The sequence below is a fragment of the Rhinolophus sinicus genome, linkage group LG01 (assembly GCF_036562045.2).
Source record: "Rhinolophus sinicus isolate RSC01 linkage group LG01, ASM3656204v1, whole genome shotgun sequence".
Classification (NCBI taxonomy): Eukaryota; Metazoa; Chordata; class Mammalia; order Chiroptera; family Rhinolophidae; genus Rhinolophus; species Rhinolophus sinicus.
This window is the reverse complement of record NC_133751.1, coordinates 176,042,518-176,049,022: the sequence shown is the minus strand read 5'-3', so window position 1 is coordinate 176,049,022 and position 6,505 is coordinate 176,042,518. Positions and strand designations below refer to the sequence as shown.

The following is a 6,505-nucleotide window of genomic DNA, read 5'->3' as shown; positions in this document are numbered from 1 at the left end:
AATCGTGACCACACCCCGTGTAGGTGACGAGTGTTACTGTCTCGCCCTTGCTGTTGGGGAAACCGAGGCATGCCATTCAGCTTTCCGGTGGGATTTAAGAAGAGTCCTGTCTGCATGACCTCAGAGGGTCTCCTCTCGCCCTCCACGGCGCCTCTCAGAACCCTCCTGTCCTTCGGCGTCGCAGGAGAGCTACTACGGCTCCTCCGCAGCCTCAGGATTCGTCCTCTGCCCAGCTGCTCCCTCCCCGCTCTCCCGCACCTTCCTCAGGAAGGTCCAGCTGGCTAAGGTCTGGCTGTCCCTCCGGTCCCCCCTTCCCTGTTCTCCGACGTGCAGGAGGCTCCCAACCAAGAGACCCGCAGTGAGGTGCGGGCAGATGCTGCCGAGGCGTCTAGCGGGAGGGGCGCCGGCGCCGCCGGAGGTGAGCGGACGGGGCCCTTAGACCTCCGAGGGCCGGCGAGGCGCAGGGGTTGCAGCGGGCGCTTGGGCCCGCCGGGCGGGAGGAAGGTGGCGGCGGGAGGGAGGCCAGGCGAGCCGGCTGAGCCGTGAGAGGGAGAGACGCAGGAGGGCTGACGCGCTGCTCGCGGGCGACGCCTGGAGAGCAAGCGGCCGGGAGCCGCGCGCTGCCGGGCCGGGCCGGGGCCGCGGAGCTCGGCCGTAAACCTCCCTGCGGCGCTCGGACCCCCATCGCTCTCCCGAGCGCGGGCGGGAGACATGGCTTCGCGCGTCCCCGCTGCCGCCGCTGCTGACTCGGCACAACCGGCGGGTCGCGCGGGGGGCGCGGCGTAACCCGTGGGTGGGCGGCGGCGCGGAGCCGCTAGAGGAGCTCGGAGTGTCGTGGGGAGCGAAGGAAGATGCCAGCACAAAGGCGAGCGCAGACCCAGCCCGCTGCGGAGGGCGGCGGGAAGAGCCGCTGAGGGGCGCGCCGGGCGCGCTCTGCTCCTGCGCCGCGTCTCTCTAGTGCCTGCCTTGGGGTCGCGGGGTCCGAGGCGGCAGCGCACGGTCCCTTGGCCGGGTGGGAACGGCCGCCGCAGTCAGGGGCTGCATGCGAAGCGCAGCGGTGTCCCCGGCCGCCAGCTTTCCCCGCGGCGCGCGCGGACCGGCCAGAGGGCACCGGGGCCGCGGGTCCGGTCGACTGCAGGGGCGCCCTCCCGTCCCGCGGCCCCGTTCCTGTCTGCAGAGCCCCAGGTGAGTGCGCGGCCGGCGCCGGGTCCTCGCGCGGTAGGTACCAGACAGCGGGAGGTGGCTTTGTTTTCCTCCCTTGCGCTCCAACGCGGTTATTCATTTGACATTTTGACTTCCGCTGCCCTAAAACGCGAGTGAAAGACACCCGGACGTGTCCCAGGGTTTGGTTATCCTGGGGAGCTGAGACTTTTGGGGCCACCTGAGCATCACTTGTGGGAGAGGAGGCTGCATTTCCTTTTTGATTGGAATGTGTTGTGAACATCCTCTGCTGGGGCTTGGGGCCTGGAGGAAACTGGGGCTGCAGATTTAGACGTAGACTTCTACGAGGACGTGCAACTGCAGAGGGCTGGCTCTTCTATGCCTTGTCTTTTTCTCTGTTAGCAGTGCTCGAGTGTTTTCCTTGATGATGATGATGATGAAAATCATCATCATCATCATTAATTTTAGGAACATCTTTACAAGGACGTTTATTTCTTTTAGAGTTTGAAGTGTTTGGAGACAATACAGAGAGCTCACAGAGTAACAAGCGATCAAATAGATATTAATCTTCCAGAAGGCAAGCGTCAGCTATTGTGCTAGATAGAGGTGGACGGTAGGCAAACTTTCAGCAGGCTTCAGCCTTGCTGTGGTATGTTTCTGTTTTCACTGTCCTAGAGTCAAGAAAACTTTGAATTCTCATTGTACATACCTTTGTCAAAGTGTGAAACTTGTCTTTTCATGAATAGTTTTCTATACTTTGTCATTTGGATGAAAATGATTTTAACGTAAATAGTGGAGTCCTTTTTCAGACCTGGTGAAATTCCATGTATTTGTCTTACAAGTATGATTTTCAGTTTACTATTTGTTTTATTCCCTCAAGGGCTCATTTCTTCGATGCTCAAGAGCTTTTATTCTTTCTCCCTTCCTCCCCCCATTTTCCCAACAGATGGCTGTGTGTTCTGAGAGGTTATCTTTAAAATTACACTCACATTACCCACAAACAAAAAGGGATCAGTTATTAGGCTTATCTTTGGAGTTTTGAAACAAGAGGCCTAATCTGGATGGGGATATTATTAATGGTGTGAAAATCTGGAGGTTGCTAATCTGTTTGGTCATCAGAAGATTCCTGCAGAGATTGTTTATATAGTGTGGGAGACAGATGGCATCCTTAGCAGACAAGAGAAGCCCAGCATAAAGGATCATTGTATTCCTCAGAAATTATCCACTTCACAGTTGGGAGGTGGGGTAAGGTGGAGTGGAGGGTGGGGAAAATATAATTTTGATCTCCCTAAGGAGACATTATTACCTTACCATCCAGAAAGCTAACCAGTTAATTTCTTTCTTTGTATGTTTAAAAGGTCATTATTAAGCTATTTGTTTTGATTATTTTTTTGGCACATTTTGGCCCCATTTGTGGTTATGTGAAGCAGTTTAAACAGTTATATTAACAAAAATATCTTTGAATTTGAGATTATTGTACCACTTATGGGGGGAAAACAGTCAACACTCTTCTTAGCTCTTGTTCATTTCAACAAACAGTTCCTTGGGCAAGTCTCCTAGCTGGAAGGACTTTAGTCTAATCTGTATGAATTCAAAAGGCATTTCTTCTACCATCTCCATGACAGGTGGTTCCCTAACTCCCAGCATTTGCCCTCCAAACCCGACTCTCAGCTATGGATATCTTTACCATTGCTTTCATTTACCATTGCCTCTGTCACAGCACTGAGCAGCCTTTGGCAATGAATCTTTATGAATGACTGACACTGGAGTCCGTGAAGAAATCAAAGTCATTCTGAGCTTTTGAGATAACTAAGCTGTAGCTGTTCTGTTCCTACCATTGTTATAAATTCTTTGTTTAGTGTACTATTTAGTGTAGTCTAACTGCAATTGTAGAGTAGATTGCAATAATTGTCGATTGCAGTTAGACTACAAAATTGGTCTTCCCTCTTCATGAATGTGAGAGAATATATTCCAGTAAACTAATATTCAGCAGCCACTGGACTATATTTAATGAAGAGCATGAGCAATGCTTGACCTCTCTGAACAGGAGGTTTGGAATAAAAGTAAGCATTGACTGTTGAACTTGGGCAATGTGATCTTGGGAGAAAAACATATTTTCTTACTCTTTTAAAGACTTTTGCACTGATTTCAGCAAAAGTAAAAGAAACAAAGGTTGTTACCTGTAGTTGAGGACAGATGCTATAATACAGCCTTTCTTCTGGATGAATGTGTTTTGCAGGAGAGGTGGCTTTTGGGCTCTTTCCAGTTTCAGCATGTCCCCCGACATCAGTGAAAGAGTCTAACATTCAAAATATTTGTTAAATCAGTGGCTGGTATCTCACCAGGTTGCCGTCTTGCTTGTGAAGTGTTCCTTTAAGAGAAACCTGAGGTTCCAAGCCTGGGGCTTGCTGTGGACCTGGCCTGGATCCACATTCTAGGGTGTTACTGCCTGCTTTCTTGGGTACAAATGGAACCAGTTTTGCATGGTGTGTTGGATAGGGAATTTCCAGGTCCATTGTGGAAAGACAGGCCTGGCATGAAAGAGAGAAGACTGTGTTTGAAGCGTGGTTGACCTAACAGAGGCAGAGGTTGCTTCTTTACACACAGGATGCCTTTTGTATGGGGATATGAATGAGGGATTAGAAGGGTGACCATCCTCTTGGTTTGCCTGCAATAGCCCCAGTTTATTCCTGTTGACCTAGCTTATCAAATTATCAAATGCATCTCTTTTCACATTTAGAATGTCCTGGTTTGGATGATAAATTATATGGTCTTCCATATAATAAATTATATGGTCATCCACATGTTAAGAAATCTTGACTATTTACCGCCCTTTCTTGACCTCAGATTTTAAGTTAAGCTTTATTTCATTTGTTAAATGCAAAGGTAAGAAAGGTAAAAAATAAATAAATAAACCAAAATATGCATACAGAAAAAAATAGCAAGGAAGATAGAAGAATAAGGTAATTGATTGCTTGCCATCTATTTACACATAGGAAATAAAATAGTCCTTATGTTGTTAAATATCTAATATGGCTCTAAGCCTATGTTATGATTGTCTTCAAGAACGATAAGAATTAAGACTTGCCCATTTATCTAGGGCTGACATGAATTAGGACAACTCCTGTGACTCGGGAGAGCAGCTTCAACAAAACCTGTTTGCAGACCTGTTGGATGCATGGCTCTAGCAGATATGAATGCAAGTTTCAAGATTTAGTGTTTGGTCCAATTCTTGGATATTTACTGAGAGTTCAGAACACAAGTATTGTTGTGAAGACTTGACTCCACATTCTCCCAGTTTCTAAGCTCTCTAGGCTCTGAGGATAATAGAAGAGCCTTTGTTTTCTGTCCTCTCTCTGACTTCAGTCTTGGGTTTGGGTCTTAGCTTTTCATACAGAGGGCTTGCAGAGGAGAACTTGGTGAGCCTGCTCACCATGTGGAAATTCTTGTAGGGGTTTGAGATTGTTCCAAAGCTAGATATAGGAAGCTTGTGGCACCTATTTCTGCAGTAGTTGCTGTGCTCCTTTGCCAGAGAATCACCTGTTTGAAATAGTTCAATTGCAGTGGTGGCCAGTAGGTGTTAGAATTAAGTATGGCTGTCACCTTTTGCATACTCACTCCATTAAAATCCCCAGAAGCTTGGTCAGCATGCCCGAAAAGAAGAAATTTATGTTATCTCCTTTATAAGTAGGATGACTATGTAATTTTTTGGTCCAGAGAAGGGCATTTTTGAGAGTAATGGGGGACACTAACTGGAAGGGGCACCAGATCAAAAACTATAAACAGGGGCTCTCCCAGGAAAACTGCAAAGTATGGTTGTCTTAACTATGACCCAAGTCATTAGCTTTTATATGAAAAATACCCATATGATAGAAAAATGTCTTTAGCTTCTTCTAGATTTGTTTATCATATATGTTTATGTGTGCATATGCATATATGTGTATTTGTGTGTATGTTTACACAGACATTGATCACATATCAGTAGATATGTGTATTGTGGTGTTCATAACATCCACTTAAGAGGCCAAGTCATCTGAAAAATTGTGGCCTTCATCATCTCTTTCATGGATCGACTTTTTAACTAACACTGTGTCCGGCCTTTCCAAGCTTTAAATTATCTTTTACCTGTGTGGTTCTAATACCAATCTGTTGGCACAGTTCTCTTGCTTAAAAGCCTTTGATGGCTCCCCATTTTCTGTTTAATTCTCAAAGTAAGATCCACAGACGGTTTAGTGGTTAGAAAGGAAAAGCAATGAAAAAATTTCATTCATTCCATTACTATTTACTGAGCACCTTCCATGAGTCAGTCTCTCATGTAGGTGCTGGGGATATACCAAGGAATAAAACAAAGATCCCCGCCCTTGTGAAGTTTTCATTCCATTGGGAGTGGAGGGGTGGAAGTGGGAGACAGATAATAAACCAAATAAATAAATAAATTATATAACATGCTAGAAAGAGGTAAGTAATTTGGGAGAATGAGAAAGTAGAATAGGATAAATATGGTTGAGTAGCCCTCATGGTGAAAGAGACCTTAACAAAGACTGAAAAGAAGGTGAGAGAGGTTAGGGGGAGTGTTTCAGGAGAGAGCACAACCAGTGCTAAGGCCCAAAGGTAAGAATATGTTTGGATGTGTTCAAAGATTAGCAAGAAGACCAACATGATAAGGTAGTGTGGCCAGGGGGAAGTTGGAAATGAAATCAGAAAGGTGGTGTAGGAATGGCAGAGCGTGTAGCACCTTGAGATACGAGAGTAACTATGATTTCAGCAGAAATCCCATTATGTTCTTAAAAATCATAATATTAGCAGTTGTGTTTGTGTTATGAAAATAACTCTGGTTAAAATAGCTTATGTTTCATATGGTGCACTTTATCTTGGTTAATATATTTTTTATTTCATTTTCTTATTGTTTATTTGTTAAAATAACATTTTTTGTTGTTTCTGTCTTAAATTGTATCCTTATTTCACAAAAATAGATTAGTGGCTCAAAAATGGTTCACTGAAGAGTGAAAATAGTGATGAAAATAGTAACGTAAATGCTACAGTTCAGAATGTCGTAAATAATTTGGAGAACTGAATCGCACTGCAAATATAAAATGAGAATCTCTATGTATAAAAACAAGGGAATTCGTGGGAGTGATGATTTTAAAACAGTACCTGAAGTTGAAAAGTGCAAATGAAAGTATTATGATGACTATCTCAAAACCGTGTATTATTGGGCTTACCATCCATTCACTACTAATCCCCAGTCATTGCCTGTTATGAAACTTTGTCTAATAGTGGCAGGAAGCCATGGATATTTTGGTGTCATTTTCAAACAAAGCACAGTGGCTTCTCTGTTATGCTA

The 6,505-nt window shown here is 45.3% G+C and overlaps 1 protein-coding gene across 6 annotated transcripts in view; it reads left to right on the top strand.

Moving 5' to 3' along the window:
* The first annotated feature begins 278 nt into the window (after nt 1–278).
* The window catches only part of HECW2 (HECT, C2 and WW domain containing E3 ubiquitin protein ligase 2), a 335,844-nt gene continuing 329,617 nt past the window's right edge, over nt 279–6,505 (top strand). For 2 of the 6 annotated variants that reach the window (XM_019741308.2, XM_074339576.1), the window contains exon 1: nt 284–418. The gene's annotated coding sequence lies outside the window, so the exon portion shown is untranslated. Of the gene's footprint in view, nt 419–826; nt 1,186–6,505 lie in introns of those variants that run through there. The other 4 variants (XM_019741310.2, XM_019741306.2, XM_019741307.2 and 1 more) reach the window with 4 other exon arrangements.